Raw genomic sequence first — 22,417 nt, 5'->3', positions numbered from 1 at the left:
ATCTATCTTTTCTGTCATTTAGTTTATACTTCTTCATCTTGCTTTCAAAGCTATCATGACATACCTTGTCAAACACTTTATTGGAGTTATCTGTATCTAGAAATCTAATTAGCCTTTCAAAATGGATACATTAGTTTGAGATAACTCGTTCGTGGGAAAGGCTCACTAAAGAAGATGGAATTTAAGCTTCAATTTCAAAGAACAGTAGGTAGGACTCTGATAGTTTGATGCAAGCAAAAAGCCATTTAGGGTATTGGAAGTAGCTTTTCAAAGTCATTAAAGGAGCAGAGTGCAGTGCTTGTTCAGAACAGAAAGTGTGTGGTGTGCTTAAGAGTCCATAAGAATAATGTCAAGAGAAGCAGGCTGGGAAGGTTGCTCAGAGCTACATTGCTGAGGACTTCAAATGTCTAAGAAATCTTTTCCATCTCTACAACACCTACAGCAGTCTAAGACTCATGGGAATCACTAAAAAACTTGTGGATGGGTTTATTAAGATCAGGAGTTTAACCAAAAAGTCTACTTCGACATTCCTCTGTCTAGACCATGCACATAGTTGAGAAGAACACATAGTCTCATGGTAACTGCATCAAATAAAACAGAATACTATTGCTACTTATAAAATTAACATACTTTCATAGAAAAGTAAATGGTAGCATCATGGGTGGGAAAGTTCTATTGAGGAAATGGTAGGTGGTGTGAAAGCATGTGATAATGAGTGTGTCAGGTCTAACCAAGATCTACCCTCAAAAACTAACAATACTGATGAAGCAACAGTTATAGAACAATAATCAATTCTTTGTGTTTCTAATTTACATCTTAAATAACTCATTTCAAGCAAGAAGAACCACATTTGGCATAAAAGCAGGCTAAATCATTCCCAGATGTTTTCATAATACCACTCATGTGGATTTTAACAAGTTTAATATAAAATGTATTCATACAATAAACACACTTGAGGATGTACACAGAAAAGTACTTAGGAATTAGAAACAAGAAAGGGAATAAACTACAGATAAAGACAAGATTTTTAAAATTTAAAAGGAATACCATATACAACTTTATGCAATATTTAAAAACAAAAAAAAAACAAAACAGGAAAAGTCGATGATTTTCTAGCAAACTATAAAGTACAAAATTGTCTCCATAAGAGGCTGAAAACCTGAACAGATCAATAACCACAAAGAAACTAAAAAGGCAACCAAAGCAGGAAGGGGGAGGGTTGTAGACCCTGATAATTTTATAGGTACTATAGTTTGAATGTTCATCCCCTTCAAAACTCATGTTGAAATTTAATCGCCACTGTAATAGTATTGGAAAGTGGAACCTTTAAGCAGTATTTAGGTCATGAGGACTCCATCCTCATGAATGGATTAATGCCATTATCTTGGGAGTGGGTTCATTATCACAGGAGTGGATTTATTTTAAGGGCAAGTTTGGCCTCCTCCTCCTCCTTGCCCTCTCTTTACCCTTTTGCCAGTGATGCCTTCCACCATATTATGACACAGCAAGAAGGCACTCACCAGACGTTGGCATCTTGATCTTGGACTTCCTAGCCTCCAGAACTGTGAGAAATAAATTTCTGTTCATTATAAGTTGCCCAATCTCAGGTATCCCATTATAGCAGCACAAAATGGACTAAGACAGAAAATTGGTACCAGGAGTGATGTGTTGCTATAACAAATACCTGAAAATGTGAAAGCAGCTTTGGCACTGGGTAATGGGTAGAAGCTAGAAGAATGTGGAGGAACAGGCTAGAAAAGGTCTAGATTGTTGTAAATGGAACACTAAGGGTGTTTCTGGTGCAAACTAAGAGGAAAAGATCTGTAGGAAAGTCTGAATTTCTTAGAGACTATCTGAGTGGTTGTGACCAGAATGCTGGTAGAAATATGGACAGTAGGGCCGGCCCCATGGCTCACTCAGCTGGGAGCGCTGACACTGCGGGTTTGGATCCTATATAGGGATGGCCGGTGTGCTCACTGGCTGAGTGTGGTGCAGACAACACCGTGCCAAGGGTTGCAATCCCCTTACTGGTCAAAAAAAAGAAAAGAAAGATGGACAGTAAAGAGAATTCTGATGAGGTCTCAGATAGAAATAAGAAACAAGGTATTGGAAACTGGAGAAAAGTACATCCTTGTAATAAAATGGTAAAGAAGTTGGCTATATTGTGTCCATGTCCAAGGAATTTATGGAAAGCAAAATTTAAGAGTAATAAAGCAGGTTATCTGCCAGAAGAAATATCTAAGCGGCAAAGCATTTAGGATGCTGCGCAGCATCTTTCATCTGCATATAGTAAAATGAAAGACAGAAATGACTTAAAAATGAAATTTATCATTAAAAAGGAAGCAGAACATAAAGATTTAGAAAATTCTCAGCCTGGCTACATAAAGAATAAAAAAGCACATTTGGAAGAAAATGTAAAGGGTATATATATAGCCAAGTGACTGTTTGATAAAGGAGATTAGTATGGATAGAAGGAAGCAAGTTGTTATTCATCAAGATAATGGGAGAATGACCCCATTTCTTAATCTGATAAAAAGACCCTATCATTAAATTCCAACATTTAATAATCAGTGTCAGGGCCGGCCCGGTGGCGCACTGCTACAGTGCGCCGCTTGGGAGCGCGGCGGCCCTCCCGCCGAGGGTTCGGATCCCACATACAGACCAGCTCCCACTCACTGGCTGAGTGAGGTGCGGGGGGCAACACCGAGGGTTGCGATCCCGTTGCCGGTCCCGGTCCGGTACGGGCACAACACTGAGGGTTGCAATCCGTTGCCGGACACGAAAAAAGACAAAAAAAAATAATAATAAAATAAAAAAATAAATAATCAGTGTCAAAATATCAGAATATCAAGGATGCTTTTTGTGACAAATTAAATTTTTCAAACATGATCTTCTGTAATGTGTCCTTAATATTCCCCCACCAAGAAGTATAATCTATTTCTCTACCCCCATGAATCCTGGCAGGCCCTGTGACTGCTTTGACAAATAGAATATGGCAGAAGTGACTGTGCTAGTTTTAGAACATAGCCCTTAATTGGCCTGAAAACTTCTACTTCTTTTCTCTGAACATACACTCTGGGGGAAGCCAGTCTCCATGCAAGAAATCTAACTAACCTGAAAATGCCATATGTGAGGAAGCCCAAGCTAGTTATGTGGAGAAGCTGCTTGGAGAAAGACAGACAGATACCCAGCCAGCCTCCACTGTTCCAGCTATTCCATCTGAGGCACCAAACATGTAAGTAAAGAAGCAATCTGATGTCTTCACCTAATCTCACAGCTTTCTTCATTCTGTCTCTGAAGCCTTCAGAGAAATCATACTGGATTCTCCTTTTTCTAAATGTGTTCTAATGTTCACAAAACTAAGGATATGAAGTACCTTATATATTATTTTACTCAACAAGCATATGTACCACAAAGTTCAGCATTTGATTATATTTGTCTTGCCCCTAATTTTTTCATGTACTAAATCTTATTCAACTAAATAGACAGTAAGCTTCTTTTCTTCTCTTATATCCCCTCCCCTACTGTGTCTAACAAAGGGTTGTACACTTAGCAAGTGTTTAATATATACTTAATGGTTATTTAAATCAATTTTTAAATTGTTATTTAAATAATATTTTCTCAACTAATTGGGTTTCATAAGAATGGCATTCAAAAAAAAAAAAAATTATTGAGCTTGGTTAAATCTTAACACAAAGCAGTGGAGTAAAGCCATAAAGGAAAAACACATTTGTAAACCTCAGAGAGAAATTCTCCAACAGTGAGGTCACTGTTGTGTGATGACCCCCAAAATAAGCCACCATCACCATGTGAGACCAAGAGGCAAAAGCTCCCACCTTGGACTTGAGGGACAAGAAAGAAAGAGAATACATTTAATTCAAAATCATTGCATAGGCCAGCAGTGTGATTCACTTCAAGGTTAAAATGACAACACACCTCAAGAAACTCAAAGATTCATACTATCAAATACAAAAGAATTCCAACGAATTCATTCAAGTTTCTCTTTGAAGGACAGAAAATTGCTGATACTCACACTACGAAAGCACAAGGAATGAAGCAAGATGTGACTGAAGTTTATCAGGAACAAAAAAAAGGTTATTCAACAATTTAAATATTCTTGGTTTTATTCTTTTTCTTTAAATCTTTTTTATTTTTTAAAACAGTTCTTTTGTAATATAGCATTCAAAACTGAATTGCAACTGGTACCCCATCTCTTTAAAATGCCTCATATTTTTAATTCTACTGCTGATTATTATTATTTGTCTTCATTGTCCTGATCTTTTATAATCAAGCCTTAGTCCCCTTCCTATCACCCTCTGCTTTTTAAAAATTAGACGGGTGCTGACAGAGGCCACCTTTTTCAGGATTCCGCATTTTCAGGCTTGTGATCATAAGATGGCCGATGCAAGGATTCATAATGACTTTCCACCTGGCCCTGAAGTTCTGGCATCTAAAGTTTATCTGGACTATGACTTTCAGTGCAAGATGAAGTTTTTCAGAACTCAACCACAGAAAAAACGACCTTCCCTTAGTTGAATCTCTTGGTTTTGCACCAAAAGAAACTGATAGGTTGGAGGGGGAAATGCCAGATGTGGTGATAGTAATGATGAGCTTTTAAAAAGGCTGTTTGATATATTTGGATTTCATAAATATAATAGGTAGTATAGTGTAGTGGTTAAGAAGGTTGGCTAATGGGCCGGCCCAGTGGTGCACTCGGTAGAGTGCGGCGCTTGGGAGCGCGGCAGCGCTCCCACCGAGGGATCGGATCCCATATAGAGACTGGTCCGCTTGCTGGTTGAGCGCGGTGCGGGCACGACACCGAGGGTTGCGATCCCATTGCTGGTCGTGGTACGGGCGCGACACGGAGGGTTGCGATCCCGTTACCGGTCACGAAAAAAGACAAAAAGGAAAAAAAAAAAGGTTGGCTAAGGCACCAGTAATGGTTCAAATCCCAACTCGGTTGCTTATTAACCATGTGACTTTGTGGAAGTTACCTTTCTATACCTTATCTATAAAATAGGGACAGAAATAGTACATTCTTTAAAGGTTTATTTTGAGGATTAAATACTTCAAAAGCATCTATATTGCTTGTAAGTACTCAAATATCAGCAATGATTCTAATTATTAATATCCCCTTAGAAATACATATTTAACCCAACAAGAATGCCACTGTCCAAAGCACTTTAGCAAGTGCTCACAAAACTTGTGGTATGGTCTCTGAAAACCCTCAATAATAGCAAATCTCTACCTCTGCTGAAGGACTAGATATTTTAGGAATCATTAAAATTAATCTGGGTCTAATTTTTGTGAATTAGATGGGCATTCAGACTGGATAATGACCTTTTCAGCAGAAAATAAAATGTGATAGTATAGTAAAGCAATTATTTTTTTGTTTCTAGTTCTAGAAATAAATAGGAAACTGACTCTTATGTCAATTAAGGTCATCTTTATATCCAAAAGACCATGATAATGTTAGTACTAGGAGTTATTTTTGAGGTCTTTTAATTCAATGTCCTCATTTTAAATATGAAAACAGAACCCCAGTTAGATTAAGTGACTTGTCCAAAGTCTCAAAACTATGCCAGTCAGAAAGCTGGGACTAAAGCCCAAGTTTCTTACCTACCAATTCCCTTCTCTTTCCTTTATACCACACTGTCTCCTTGTCCTCTTTGTCCCATTTGCATGCTACATATACACAGTTATGAAAATGGTCTTATTACTGGTATTAGAAGGTAAAAATGTTGCTCCCAGATATTGAAATGTTTTTACGGAATCCCTTATTGCCAATACATGTGATTAAATTTGCTCATTTTGGTTTCTGGTATAGTGTTTCAGAACTGGCTTAACAAATTTCTCCATTTGGTCTTCCATCTGAAGAAAATGAGCAAACACAAAATTCCTTCTATACTGGCAATTCTGTTGCAGTTTTGACTGGACACAAATTGAAATTACTACAGTGCTACAGTGTCTCCAAAGGCAAGTTTCTACCAGCATACTAGTACTTACAACCCTTGAAAAGTCTGTTCCAGAAAATAAACCACCATACTCTCCTTCTTCTTTCCTTTTCATCCCATTGGGCCTCCAGTTGATTACCAGCTTTCATATTCTCAAATGTTTCACAGGTCTTTTAATCACTGATAAGCAAAAACAATCTAAAGAGGGTGAGAACTCTTTAGACTATATGCTCATGTGGCTTCCTGAATTATACAGGGTATGTGTGTGTATATGTATGCACATATGCATATGCATGTACACAGGTATATGTATGTGTTTATGTCTATGTATATGTATGTGTAGCGGTTATATAAGGACACTATAAGTGAAAATGACACTCAACTGGAAGCCAAAAGATCTGATTTGAAACTCAGTTTTACCAACTGAAGAGCCACGATTTAGAGGAATTTATGTAACCTCTCTAACCATCTCTAAGCTCTGAGTTCTCTATGGAAAGGAATCAGATCATATGAATAGAACTCCCATTCTACTATGCCTGGCCCCTAGTAGGCTTTCCATAAAATTGTTTCAGTTCAAATTTGAATAGGATCAAAGGAAAATAAAGAAAACGATACAGAGGTTGCAGGGTAAGGTTCACATCTTCCACTAAAGTAGCTTGTAGAGAAAAGTCATTTTTTTACCTGTAGTTATGGACATTGAAACATTTAGGAACGGCATAATTTATTCCACTTCTAGAGAAAATAGAGTAAGAGAAACTGCATTTAATTCCCACCTGAAATAACTAAAAACAAACAAACAAACAAACAAAACCCAAAACACTAAGAAAACATATGAAACAATGGTCATCAAGACTTTAACCATCAGGCAACAAAGGACAGTAATACCTGAAAGTGGGAAAACACAGGAGGTGAGTTCTACAATTGCCCAAGTTTACTGCCTGAAAGTTTCCAAGCTGAAGAGCAGGAAGGGGTATCCCAACAGAGCAAATCTATTTGAGTGGAGGTCTACTTGAGTGAAGGAGAAAGAGTTGGGAGTCCACGGAAACCATGAGTTCTAGAGTTCTCAGAGCACAGTACTAAAGAAGAAACAGATACAGCACATAAAACTCCAGAGATCTGCAGAGGGTCACTCAAGTATTCAGCTGAGTACTGATCAGTGAATTATCTATGGAAACGATCCATAGTCAGGAAAAGAACTGCCTAAAAGAACTAGAAGAAACAATAAACAGAGCTTTCACAGGGCCAGGAATAGCACCCATTCCCAATAGCCAGAATATGACCCATAATTCATGGGCCATACAATAAAGCAGCCAGAAGAGTTATGCTTCATAGGTAGATAAAAGATAAAATTAACTCTAGATTAAATGCTGCTCTAGTTCAGCCTAATGAAGCTTAAAAGCAAAAACTGATACGAACAAAATTTTTCTAAGTAACATAACTATATCTCAGAATAAACCTCAGGAATACTTACAGGAATACAAAAATACCCATCAAATAAGGTAAAATTTACAAAGTCTGCATCCAATTCAAAATTACCATATATGAAAAGAAGCAAGGGGCCGGCGCGTGGCTCACTCAGGAGAGTGTGGTGCTGATAACACCAAGGCCACAGGTTCGGATCCCATATAGGGATGGTCGGTTAGCTCACTGGGTGAGCATGGTGCTGACAACACCAAGTCAAGGGTTAAGATACCCTCACCGGTCATCTTTAAAAGAAAAAAAAAAAAAGGAAAGAAAAAAAAAAAAGGAAAGAAAAGAAGCAAGAAAATACAATCCAAAATAAGTAGCAAAATAAATTGAAACTGACTCAGAATTGACAGAGACAATAGAATTAGTAGCCAGTGCCATTAAAAGTTATTACAACTATAATTCATATGTTTAAAGGTAGAGAATAGATTGAACATATTAAGCGGAGATGTCACAATTTTTGAAAGACCCAAATTGAACTTCTAGAGATAAAACTAAAATACATAAAATGGTAAAAGATAAATAAAAATTATACATATACACACACATATATACATACATATATATTATATATACGATGGATGAACAAATTAGATGTTATAGAAGAAAAGATTAGTAAACTTGATGACGTACTAAATGTCTGTGGACATTTCTAGGAACTATTCAAAATGAAACACACAGAAAGAATAAGACTAAAACAAAACAAAACAAATCATCAGTGTGTGTTGGCTTCTCGAGGCCCAATAATGCATGTCATTGGAGTCTAAGAAGGGGAAAATAATAGTGGAGGAGACAGAAAAAAATACTTAAAAAATTAATGGCAGACAAATTTCCAAATTTGGTGAATGCTACAAACCCACAGATTCAAGAAGCCCAATGAACCCCAGATGGCTTTGCTGTGAATTCTCTCAAACATGTAAAGAAGGAATACCTATTTAACACATTTCTTTCAGATCCCTTTTAGAGCAATCACTTATTGATGGACATCTGGATTGTTTCCAGTTTTGTACTATTACAAATAAAAATCTTACAAACATTTGTACACAAGTCTTTTTTGGTCACAGGCCTTCATTTCTCTTGGATAAATACCTAGGAGTAGAATGACTGAGTCACATAGTAGGTATATGTATTATGGAAGATCCGTACAATCGAATACAACTCAAAAACAAAAAGGAATGAACTACTGATACACACAACAACATGGATAAATCTCAAACTAATTATCTTGAGTCACAGAAAGCAGACAAAAAAGAACACATATTACATGATTCTATTTATATAAAATTCTAGAAAATTCAAACTATGGTGACAAAAGCATATCAGGAGTTATCTGGGGATGAGGAGAGAAAGAGTGAGAGGGAAGAATTATAAAGGGGCATAAGGAAACTTTTGGGGTTGTTGGATATCTACATTATCTTGATTGTGGTGATAGTTTCATAGATCTATGCATAACAAAACTTATTCAACTGTAATCCCTCATTAACTAAATGAAGTTTATTATATTAATTATACCTCAGTAAAGCTGTTTTGAAAAAAACCCTTAGCACCAGACCCCAAGACCTTTCATCTCCATTCATTTTTACACAAGTACACAGCTAGCACTGTGGGTAAGCATACACTAAAGCTACAGTGGAAAATTCACCAAGTATTTATTAGACACACTCAAACATCAACATCCAATCATTCTTTCAACCAATATTTATTTGGATCCTACGAAGCAGAGCAGCACTAGATACAGGAGTGGTACAAAGATGAATTAGATCTGATGTTTTCCAACAATCTCTTTTAAAATATTTAATTAAATGTTTACTAATAATAGAAAACAATAATCTTTCTCGTTTTCTGGTCCCTCACTTATAGACATATACACACACAAACACAAAGACTATGAGATAACTATTCACAACTGTCTAAAAAACTGATGCTACCTTTTGCTGTTTATTTTAAATGTACTTGATCACCAGACTGGTAGGAAACATCAGTGTTAGTATGTGCATTACGAACACATATTTTGAAATACACAGAATACCTTTCACCGTCATATAGTTGTGACATCCATGAACATCTGCTGGTGCCTATGTATAGTTCCTTGAAAATCACATTAATGGTTCTAATAAAAATATCAACATTTGAAATATTTCAGATGAAAAGACTGAGTAAAATAAAGCAGAATTTATTACAGTTAGGACCCTACGTTACCCACCATCACTATCCAAGCAGGCTGCTCTACCCATCACACCCACCTCTTATATAGGATTATAAAATGTGAATAATCTGCTTTAAAGAGAAAAGGCATAAAACTGTGAACCTTCTTTTTCTTCCTTCCTAAATAATTCAATCTAAAAGCCTTAAGTGGAGCCAAACAGGGTAGACTTCCATATAGTATGGGACTAGGGAGAGGGGTGACAGCCTAGTAAAGAGCCTGAACAGGGTCACAAGGGAGTCCAAATGGGGGTAGCAGGATAGCAACTCATTGAAAGTGTAGAGCCTTGGTGGGGTGAGAACAGTGTCTGAGTGGTGGTGGTGGTGGGATGGCAGTAGCAATAGGAGATTGATTATATACAGAGGAAACTGACCTAATAAATAAATATACTGAAGATAATGGGGGGCCAGTTTTCTCATTGTTAGAGAAAGGAGTCATAAATACAGAAAAGAAGAAAATTAAAATGAACTTATGGTGTTAGATGGGAATTGAAGATATCTGTGTGAATTTATAGTTTTCAATACAGGCAGATCATTATATCAGTAGATAGATAAATAGACAGAAGATATAAAAATACAGGTGTATATATGTATGTGTGTACACATACATAAATATGTACATACATGCATATATTTCCTAGCTCTCTCCACTGAGAGGGCCTGGGAGCAGTGATACCCCAGTTGCAAAGAACATATAGGCCCAGATCTTGGTTTCTAAAAAACTCATTTTTTACTAAAAGAAACCAAAACTCCTTGGAGAAATGACTAATTCTAATGCAAAAGGAATATAAGCTTCGAATATATTGTGCTACAAAGGAAGAAAATATTCAAAGAGTGATGGAAATATGTCATAAGAACACAGAAGCCAGCTTGAAGAGGTTCCCATGGCCAAATCTGGAATGACTGGGTATCAAAATAAATAATTATAATACCAGATTATAACCCACTGGATAAAACAGAAATCCATATGCCCATACTGATATAAATACATTAACAGAAAGAGAAGAAAACTTTACCTTACAGTGAAATGTCAACTGATAAATGTAGATGAGATAATGGAATTGGAAAATAACCATTTGGCAACCATCATTTTAATAATTAATTCAGCCAAAAAACATAAATGTATGCTAATACTGGTGGGTAGAAATTTGATGAAAAATGAGATATTTACATAATCTAAAAATATCCCCACATAATACTGATTGGAAAGTCAAAAAGGTTAAGTTCACAGAGGAGATACTTGGCAGACACCACTCTAATCAAGGATTTGCAGTTAATATCACTAGTAATGAGACAAATGAAAATGTATGCCAACTGATAGGATGCAAGAAGAACACAACACCACTTCTATATTATTCCTTCCAAAATGCATAACCTGAATCTCTTTGTGAAGAAACAAACAAATCAAAATTGAGAAACATTATAAAATAATTGGCCAAAACTGCCCCTTTTTCCTAAATGTCATATTTCACAAGATCAACAGCTGCTTCACAGTAATAAGTCACACAGTAGCTATTTTGTTAGGGCTGAGTTTTCAATAACTAATAAAGCAATTGCTACTGATGTCACAAATATGAAGAATAACTATACAATTCCACTGACATCAGAGAAGATCTCCCATACAAATTAACTTTCCAGGTAACTGTATCATATGCTTCTCTTTTTCAATTGCCAAAAACAATATTTCAAAGTTTAACCATTCTGGACAGGAATATATCTTCAACGTATTACTTACTTCCCTGGCTTCTGACACTGTGTACAATGAAAATAATACATTTTCTCAAAGATTAACAATTATTATGAATATCAGAAGATGCTCAGGCTTATAAAAATTGCTCGGTATCACAGCCCCACATCATAATACTTTTAAATTATGCCAGCTTTTAATATTTTTTCTGCCTTTGCTGTCCATAACATTCTTATGCAACATATCTTGGGGCTTTCTATTCTGCCAGTAGCACCACTAAATCACATACTTAATCTATTACGGACTTGGATACTAGATAATCATGATTTGTAGAAAAGCACACAAAATAAGAGTAAACAGTTTCTAAATGAGGCCTATGGATTCTTCCTATAAATAACATGTAGAACACTGTAGGCATGAGATGTTTTGCTGTTAGTGGATGCTAACTTTTAGGTTATTGTTTGGCTGTTATAAATTGATATCACCAAATAAATGCAGCACTAACCTATTTCAGTTTCCAAACAACACATTAAATGTTCACAAAGAAGAATGGAATTCACATATCCAATCACAGCAGTCAGGATTTTGTGCTTTAAAAAAAACAAGGCCCAAAAGTTCATCCATTGGACCTCAACTCTTGAGAGATTCTTCTGGTGTTAGTGTATCACACTACTTGGATCTATAATAATATTAAGAAAGATATTGTGACTCAATTTTTAAGTCATCCTGTAGGCAGAGCACAAGAATTGATTATAATAACATAGAAAAGAAAGATATTGTGACTCAATTTTTAAGTCATCCTGTAGGCAGAGCACAAGAATTGATTATAATAACATAGAAAAGAAAGATATTGTGACTCAATTTTTAAGTCATCCTGTAGGCAGAGCACAAGAATTGATTATAATAACATAGAAAAGAAAGATATTGTGACTCAATTTTTAAGTCATCCTGTAGGCAGAGCACAAGAATTGATTATAATAACATAGCAAAATGTAAATTTTTAAAAAATTGATAATGTAAAAATGAGATAGCTAACAAAAACACAGAGGTAGTGGGAGATAGAAAGAGGTGATAGGTACCACAAATGTGCTAAATTCCTCATCTTTCATTGTCCAAAACCAAGAGTTGCTATCTAAGTTTACATATCAGATAACAGAAACAAAGTACATTATTTGAAGTTTTAATGATAACCACCTTAAAGGAAACAGGAAGTACTAAAAGTGGTTACTGCCAAGGAGCGAGACTGGGGCAAGGCTGGGGAGAGTAAAACAGGAACTGTCACTTCTCATTTTAGAGTTTGATTTTTTTTAAAATAGTATGTAGGTTTAACTTTAATTTTTAAAAGTGAGCCAGGGAGGGGTGGAGGGAAAGAAAAAGAAAGAAGCTATCACTTTTCTCCAAGAAGTTTCTCTTGACCACTTTGGGGCCTCTTTTCCCTATGTTCCCAGAGAAGCAAGCATAGGATGCTACCACAGTATTTTTTACACTGTACTGTTTGTGCACTTAGTTGTCTAACTCACTAGATTGAAACCTCCTTGAAGGTGGGGGTCATAACTTATTTACATTTATAGCCCCAGCACATAGCCAGCACAATAATTAGTAGAAGCACAATTAATAGCTGCTGAATGAATAAACAACATACGAATGATAGTGAATAAAACTGATCATACCATGGAAATCATACCATTGGAAAACAGCATTAAAAAAAAGAAAAAGGGTTAGTTGGTGGTTTATTTGGAGAGCATGGTGCTGATAACACCAAGGTCAAGGGTTCAGATCGCTGTACCAGTCAACCACCAAAAAAAAAAAGAAAGAAAATTCATGAAATAAACATCAACATTTATAATTGCGTCATGCTAACTACATCACACCAAAATAATTCATTTTGAAAAGTACTTCTGATGAATTTCCAGGAAAGGTTAAAAGAAATTTAAAAAGAAAAAGAAAGAAATTCCAACACCTTGCCTTTTCCATTTGCTTGCTACCAGAGTAGCACTTTTCGCCACCTCCTATGACTAGTGAAACTCAGTATCAAATACAGGTTGACTTGCACATGCCAGCACATACTGTGCCCTGCCAGAATATTTTTTAGAGTGGTGAATTTATTTATGTATAAACAATGCTTCAAGTCTATTAAAATGGTTCCACAGAGTAATTCCACATGACAACTTCTTTCCACCATCAAAATGTACTTATATTAAAAGGAAAATTGTAGTTTAAAAACAAGCACTGAGAAGTTATAGTTTCCAAAGCTACAGAAGACAGCTTACTGTTGAAGTATCAAAACTGGAATGCCTAACACACTTTGAGTAAATATATTTTTTCTCAGAGGAATTATAAAACTTTCTTTTTCTGTCTGCTCTATATAAAGACAGTTCTAGAATAATAGTTTATCATATAAGGAATCAATAAGCTAGTCATTCATTTTTAGCCTTGACAATGCAACACTTGAAGTTAGCTATTTTACCAGTTTTGCTGTTCTGCTCCAAAGTCTAAAGAAGTGTTAGGATTACATGGCCCTTTGATCAAATAATCAACAAAAACAGAATGGAATTGTGGTGAGGTCTAAAAAGTATAAAAGACCTTCACTAAGCATATAAATTCTAGTGAAGCAATGTATTCTGCTAAAAACAGCATAGAGCAGTAGAAAAGACCTCAGCTTTTGGAACATGCCTGGAAAACATTGTACAACCTTGGGCAAGTTATTAAACCATCTTGAGCCTCAATTTACTCACTTGCCTAATGTGCTGGGTTGTTGAAAGGATTAAATAGGATAATAAAATATATACAACACCCAGCACAATATCTGCACATAGCAGGCACTCAAAAAAGTGGTAACTGCTATTGAGGAGATGAGAAGGTATATACATAAAAAGATAAAAATACATGTCCAGGGCATGGAATGCTTGTTAAGTGTTATAAGAGTATAAGGAATGAAGTGAGATTCAACAAAGCTTCCTAGAGCAGAGGAATATGATCTACATCTGGAATAATTTATTTAACATGTCGGGCAAGTGTTCCCTACCTTTCTACATGCTGCTATCTGGGTGTAATCTGTTCCTTCTACTGCCTGAAAAACTCCCAATTATTCTTTGTTAATTTAATGCCTATCATGTGCCAGGGAATAAGCACCAGTGGCTATAATAATGAGCAAGATAAACCAGAGTCCCTGTCCCCACAAGGTTTACAATCTCTTAGGTGATATAGAATAATTAAATAGGGAATTACATCACCATGTAAAGTTTTATAATGGAAGATGACAAGGTGCTTCCTTCCTCTCCTCTACCAACATACACCCCCAAATAAATATATGACTGAGCATGCTGAGGCCAAGATTTAGATTTAGGGGTAAGGTAGAGGCTTCCTTATGATAAATCCAGCTGTTTGAACTCAACCTTTTTCCAGAGAGTTGCACTGACTGCACTCGTTCTTTGGGCAGCTACTCATAAAGCAGCACTCCATATTTCATTCTGCTATTGTTTATTTTGTGCAGAGCTCCCACTGGAACTGATAGAATAGAGCGACGATTGACAGAGTAGCAAAGGCCTTACTAATAGCATGCTCTCAATAAAGATTTGTTGTTAGTGACATTTTATTTCAAATAATTGACCAGCATTCTTTTTCTATAATACTGGATTACTAAACCCTGCACCTAATTCATTTAAAAATTCTCAACTGCAATGTTTATCACACAACATGCTCCATGATTCATAAGGATACTACGTTGGTAAAATTCTGGTTAGTTTTCATAATCATATAATCATAATGGTTTGATCATCAAAAATGTTGGAAAACCTATCAACCCAACATAATAATGAGAAAAACATCAGACATCTCAATTGAGAGACATTTCACAAAATACCTGGGCAGTAATCCTCAAAACTGCCAAGGTCATCAACAGGAAAAGACTGAGAAACTGTGACAGCAAAGAGGAGCCAAAGGAAACCTGATGACTAAATGTAATATGGTGTCCAGGATGAGATCCTGGAAGAGGACATCTGAATAAAGTATGGATTTTAGTTAATTAAGCTAAGTGTGGGATATAATGGGAACTCTCTGTACTATCTTAGCAATGTTTCTGTAAATTTAAAACTGTTCTTAAAAATAAAGTTTTTAAAAAGATGTTACAAAATGCATTTGACACAACAGCAAGTTTGCTGAAATTTCAAGCTAATTTTGTAAAACTAAGAACAGATGTTTCAAAATAGTAATAATAGTAATAAACGACTAATTTGTCATAAATCGGACTCAGGATGCTTATAACACCACTGTGAAAAATCGATACCTAAAATACTAGCAGAAATAAGCCAAAAAACCTGAATCAATAGCCCTTTTTATTTAAACAAGGAATATGTTTTCAAAAAAATTCTGCCAGATTGTAATCAAGACTAACAAAAAGAACAAACCTCCACAAGATCAACAGTCCTGTATTTTTGCCATTGAGTCCTTTCCCAGGGGATTTAGTTGACAAAATGCTTTTTTTTTTTTTTTCTCTTTTGTCTTTTTCTGTGTCCGGCAACAGATCGCAACCCTCAGTGTTGCCCCCGTACCGGACCGGGGACCGGCAACGGGATCGCAACCCTCGGCGTTGCTCCCGCACCTTGCTCAGCCAGTGAGCGGGAACCGGTCTGTATGTGGGATCCGAACCCTCGGGCGGGAGCGCCGCCACGCTTCCCAAACGGCGCACTATCCAGTGCGCCACCAGGCCGGCCCCTGACAAAATGCTTTTTAAAAATAACATAATTCTCCTCCAGAAACTTTTGAACCAGTGTTACAGTTCAAGCTTGAAGATCTTGAAAACTGAGCAAAGCAGGTGTTGGGAAAATATAGGAAAATGGTCAGGGACCCTCAGATATTCAGAATCTTGCCAAGCATTTGATGTAAATACACACATGTGCCCAGGTGTTCCTTGGTTATTGTCTAAAGTAATTTAGCATGTGCACCCAGGTGTCCTGGGTTATGACTTAAGTATAAAGGACAAGTGGCTCTGATCCATGGCACCCACCACCCCCGGGATATCCCTGGGGGGACCATGGGGAGGGCACTACTGCTGCTGGAGGCTGTTGCTGCCAGGGCCCCTGGGACCCTCTCCACCACCGCTGGACCTGTAAGCTGCTGCTGAGGACTGAGCCCATGTTGTCTGACAACAGCTCCCGGGATCTTTCCCAATTACCTAGCATGGACCTGAGTATGAGGGGTCTGGTGAACCAGCCTGGCATACGAGGGGTCTGTGACCCCGTCTGCACAACGGGTTTGAAGGGTCTGTGAGCCCTAGCCCTAACAGTACAATTGGCGTAGCCAGACAATTAGCATAATTATTGCCCTAGCAATACTATTGCTGTAGCAATACACTATCCCAGCTTAGTAACTGAAGATTTTAGCACCTGACTCACCATCTCTCTCTCTCTCCACCACTACTCCTGCCACTCACTGCTCTCAATGACTTCTACATCCATGTAAATCTATCCAATACTCCAATCTACCAGGTTCCTGACCTCCATCCAACTCAACCACTTACTCTCATACTTTAAATAATAACCAATAACTTCAGCAACTATAATACTTTATCTCAAGCATCTCAACCTTTGACTTCCAGATCACTTCCAGCACCCCACTCAAACACTTAGTCTTTGCAATCAGAACTTCCAATCCATGGATCCTACCACCTTTTCACTAACCATTACTTCCTTCATGTTCTCACTTCTCTCTTTATCCAGCTTAGATTTCATGGTCCATCATTATTAATCACTCCTTTGGCCCTCTCTTCTTTCCCTTAAGTTCACATCGTAAAATTTCAATTCTGATTAAATTCAGTACACTGCTTTCTCCACCTCTGCACCCAAGCAGCTGAATACAGCTGAGGAAATACACTCAACATGATGAATAGTCTCCCTTTACATTTATAACCCAAGTATGGTCCCTGGACCAGCAGCCTCAGGATCTCCTAGGAGAGTTATAAATGCAAACTCCCAGGCTCCATCCCAGACCTAATGATTCAAAAACTCTGGGGGCAGGGAACAGCAATGCTATACTAAGCCCTCCACCTGGTTTCAACAGAGGCTAAAGTTTAAGAACCATCGGTTTGGTCAATTTAAAGTCTCATTCTCCAAAACAGTTATTTTATACTTTCTCTTCTCTCCTGAAGCTTTATACATTCTCTCTACCTTCCTGACACCTGGCTGACGACCCTACTGAAAAACAAAAGCAACCAGAGGATAACTAATTCATTCTCCCATCATCAAATTTAGCAAGTGATTCGGTATCTGTACCCATATACTCTGCTTTCATGTATTGATAACACACGTACAGTCCTTCTTCTGAGGGCAAACCATTCACTTGTCTCTAACTCATCAAAGGTTTTTTGGGCCTGCTATTTTCCCTTCTTTTTCTTGGGCAGCCACAAATTCTCCTGTAGCACATGAATGTTAAATATCCCCCTCTCAAAACAAAGAACACTTCCCCTGACCCCTCATTTTCTTCCAGCATTAGGTGCCATATCCTTGCTCCTCTGTACAGAAAAAAATTACATGAGTAGTCTTTACTTCTTGTGCTCACTTCCTCATTCCCACTCTCTCCTTAACCCACTTCTACTATACCACCAAAACTGCTCTTATAAACGCCATCAGTGAGCTCCAAGTTGCTAAATTCAGCATTCAATTCTCAGCCTCATCTCACTCAGCATTTGATTCAATTGATCACGCCCTTCAAAAATTCTTAATTTACTTTGGCTTCTGAGATACCACATTGTCCTAGATTTTCCCCAACCTCTTTAGCTATCCCTTCTCCTTGGCTATGTTCTTCTCAAATGTTGGAGTGGCTTGACCAAAATCTGGAAGGTAGAAGGGTTGTAGGCTATTCTTCCTATAGTGGTGACAGACTTTCTCAGGTATGAGTTTTTTCAGTAGACAGGTTCTTTATTCAGGTGTCTGGTAGATGTGGGATGCCTATTTCACCAGCAGCAGTTTTCTGATTGCTGGATCACAGCTGTGGTGGGCCGACCTTGAAGACTAGTGGTAGTGTGTTCCTGAAGCCTAGAAGCACCCTTCTAACTTCTACTTCTCCAGGCTTTGATGATTTTATAATTATCCAATTTCCTATATTAAATCTCCTTCTGATTAAAATATCTAGAGTGGTTTATGTTTCCTACACTGACCCTAGACTGATACAATTCCCAAATTCAGGGCTGGCCTGTTAGCTTACTCGGTAGAGCATGGTGCTAATAACACCAAGGTCAAGGGTGCAGATCCCTGTATAGGCCAGTTGTCAAAAAAAAAAAGAAAAAAAAAAATCCCAAATTCATATCTCTGGCACCAACTGGCTCCTGACATCAAAACTGTGTATCCAACCACCTTATCTCATACCACATATCTCAAAACTAACGTGTCCTGATTATACTCTTGATTCTCTATTACTTGTTCCTCCTTCCCGTCAAGAATCCCACAACCTTTGTTTTCATACATACTGTTGGGTTACTGGGGCCCACAGACCCTTCAAGTCCGTTGTTCAGACTGGGTCACCAGACCCCTCACGTGCCAGGCTGGGTCCACAGACCCCTCACGTGCTAGGCACAGATCCCTCACATGCAGGTGGCAAGGTAGGTAATTGGGAAAGATCCCAGGAGCCGTTGGCAAATGACATGAGCTCAGTCCTCAGCAGCAGTTTATAGCAGCCTTCAGTGGATTCAGCGGATTCAGCAGCAGCAGCAGCAGCAGCAGCAGCCACCTCCCCGTGCCCCGCTCCGGGGTGGGGGGGCCTGGGGGCACTGTGGATCAGAGCCACTCATCCTTTATACTTAAAGTCCGATAACCCAGGACACCTGGACACACATACACAATTACATCAGACAATAACCAAGGAACACTTGGGCATACATGCATATTTACATCAAATGCTCAGCAAGATTCTGATCCCCCGAGGGATCCTGACCATTTATTTTCACTTTCCCTACACATACCACCACAGTTCACCTAGTTACTCTAGCTAAACACCTGGGAGTTATCCTTAAATCCAATTTCTCTCACACACCCACATTTAATCCATTAGCAAGTCCAGTTAGCTCTACCTTCTAAATATGTCAGGAATCTGGCCACTTCTCTTCATTTACCTCAACTGCTACCAGACCAGCCTAAGCCATGCTCATCTCCTGCCTGGACTACTGCAATAGTCTCCTAACCGATCTCCCTCTTGTCATTCTCCCACCACCCCGTCTATTCTCCATGCCAGAGTCATTTTCTGTAAGTAAAGATCATATCACATCACTTCCTTGCTGAAAACACTCCAACACCTTCCTATCATGCTTGGGAAAAGATCTAAAACTACACAACCTGGACTCTGTCAACTTTGCTCATTATGCTCAAACTTGACTGACCTCCTAGTTATTCTTGCAATAAACCAACTTCACGCTCACCTCAGGGCTTTCGTACCTGCTACCTCTTCTCTCTGGAATGTTCTTCCTCCAGATTCCCATACAACTTGTGCCTTATCCTTTTCAAGTCTTTGTTCAAATACTTTCTTCTCAGTGAGGTCTTCTCTGATCTAAAATAACTCATCCTACCTTTCCCCTGCTTTATTTTTCTTCATAGCACTTACCACTACCAAAAAAATTTTTTTCTTTCTTTCTTTCCTTCTGAATTTCCCACTACAATGAAGACAGAAACTTTTTCTTTCTTTCAGGATATAAGAAGTGCCTGATATATAATAAACACTCAATAAATTTATCAGTCATTATATTCTACTCTCAGAAACAACATACCTATATACTTTTTCTCTTGCAAATTACACCCCTTAAAGAAAACCCCAAATTCTATAGAATGTAGGTGGCAGCATGAGAAAAAGGAAATGGAGTCAGAATGGAGATTAAATGAGATAAAGCATATAAAGGATTTACCTGGCAGATATGGTATATATTCAATAAATGTCTTTTACTATTATTACCCAAAAATTGTTTGCCAAATTAACTAAATAAATAACTGTTTAAAGACAGCAACTATATCCCCAAAGTCCTCTCTTCTCCAGGCTAAATATCCTCTATTCCCAGCCAGGCTTTAGATAACTGTTTTAAAACCATTCATCATCCTGGCCATCTCCCCCGTCTCTTTCTCATCAAAGTAAACTGGAATTCAAATTAAACAGAATATTCCAAATATGATCTAATGAACACAAAGTCCAGGAAGACTATTAGTTCCCTTGATCTGGACAATATATTTTAATTAATGCAATATAAAATCATCTTAGCTCCTTTTTTAATGCTGCTGAATCAATTTCCTGGCTTACTCTGAATTTTTCATAAATTTGAACTGCAGATGTTCTTCCCATAAACTGTTCAAAGTCAGTTCTCCTCCAAGGTTCAAATGTGACTCTTACTAGAACCAAATAATCTTAAGAATAGAAAAATCGGTGCTACTATGGAAAAGTCATTGTACATCTATGGCATTAGTATGCTTCTTCCACAGTCCAAATTTAAGGAATGGGAGCCTGAGAACAGTCAGGGATGTATATAAATGAGGAAAAATCACTGTGTCCAACCTTAACATATTGAGAGAAAAGAAGTAAAAAGAACTACATGGTCATAGAGTCATAGCAACATTCCTCAATTGGCAATCCTATGGGTGTGAGTTAACACCTCCTCCATGGGGAGGCAGAGAGGTGAGGAGTACGTTAAGCACACTTTGGAGGGCTCTAGGAAAGCCTATTATAAAAGTCTGCATTGTGCAGGTGCCAAAGACTCTGAGAAATGCCTGGCTGATTTTATGCTGAGATACATACACCACCAAAGAAATTTTATTGAGAAGGGTATGGGTGCTATTAGACAGCCTCAAAAGAAAGGAATGTCACAGGGAATTCCTCCACATGAGATGCAGAATTATAATGAAAAGGCCTTGGCCACCAGACAGACCTGGACTCTGCATGACTTACTAGCTGAATACCTTGGGACCAAGGTGCTCAACTTTCCCAAACTTCAGTTTGCTTACCAGTAAAAGAAAATTATAATAGTAACATGGCTATTGTGAATATTACAAAAACATGTATGCTAAATTTTTAGCATTTAAGAGCTTTTTATATGTTAGATACTCAAATACTACTTTCCTTCCCCACACCCATGTAGGCCCTTTATAAAAAAGAAAGGGATTCTGCTTATCCCTAGAACACAAAATATTTAGAAATTATTATTAACTTCTCAATGAATAAAAGGCTTCTTGCTTGCTATATCTGTTAATCTGTCCCACTAGAATATAAGTCCCCAAAGTAAGAATCTGGCTTCTCATGGTAATAGAGTATTTCCAGTCATAAAGAATCAATCGCAGGAATAAGGTTATTACAAAGTCCACGCTCAACAGACAAACATGTTGTGTCTTGAATTCTCTCCAAAGGTGAAGCATCCCACTTTCAGAACAAGGGCCAGGTGATACCCTGATGAACATAATGTATTAATTCTCTTAAAATCTCTGATAAGTTCCCTTAAAACAGCATGTAAAAATCAAGTTATGGGTGGGGTAGGTGTTTAATGGTAACTGGTTATTTTTATTGGCAGAGACATCAGGGTGAAATCACTAAGCCTTGGAAAGCTGCCTTGGAACATGCCTGGCACCAGTAGGAATGTAGAAGTTACAAGGCAGCTACAAGGGGTATAATGGTAAAGCCTTAATTTGCAATGACATCTTAAACAAAGCAGTCTTAGTAAAGTAACTGTGAATTCAAGCCAGAATGGAAGGACAGGGGCAGAGAGAGAGATCATCTCTTAGACAGAAGACTACTCATATTTAACTGCCCTCAAAGAATGTTCCTTTCTTCTTTATGATGATTTTATTCTTCATTTACCATTTCAATAACATCTGAAAATTGACTTTTTCTCTAAGCCAGGTGGAGTTTTGAACATTGTTTCATTTAATTTCTCCACTTTGTTCCCACTCTCTATTAAACACTCCATAAACTAGAGAAAAAGGACTTAGCAACATGAATAGCCTACAGGAGGTCCTAGTTAAAGACTATGAGATCTATCAGTAAGTCCTAACTACTGGTTCACTCATTTAATAAACTGGAGTTATTTTAACGTATAGTGCTTTCACACAACTTTTTCCTTACCAAGCACTTGGTACAAAATGAAATA

General features: G+C 37.6%; 1 protein-coding gene and 1 pseudogene across 1 annotated transcript in view; one reads left to right on the top strand and one right to left on the bottom strand.

Annotated features, from left to right (window-relative positions):
• Window positions 1-22,417, bottom strand: part of LOC103594074 (UV radiation resistance-associated gene protein) — a gene marked incomplete at its 3' end in the record, with an annotated part of 302,923 nt that overhangs the window by 172,087 nt on the left and 108,419 nt on the right. The window lies entirely within an intron of this gene.
• LOC103594073 lies at window positions 3,808-4,111 on the top strand (annotated as a pseudogene).

This window comes from Galeopterus variegatus, unplaced genomic scaffold (assembly GCF_000696425.1).
Source record: "Galeopterus variegatus unplaced genomic scaffold, G_variegatus-3.0.2 Scaffold1473, whole genome shotgun sequence".
NCBI classification, from domain to species: domain Eukaryota; kingdom Metazoa; phylum Chordata; class Mammalia; order Dermoptera; family Cynocephalidae; genus Galeopterus; species Galeopterus variegatus.
Note: the sequence above shows the minus strand (reverse complement) of the source record. Positions and strands in the feature narration are given on the sequence as shown.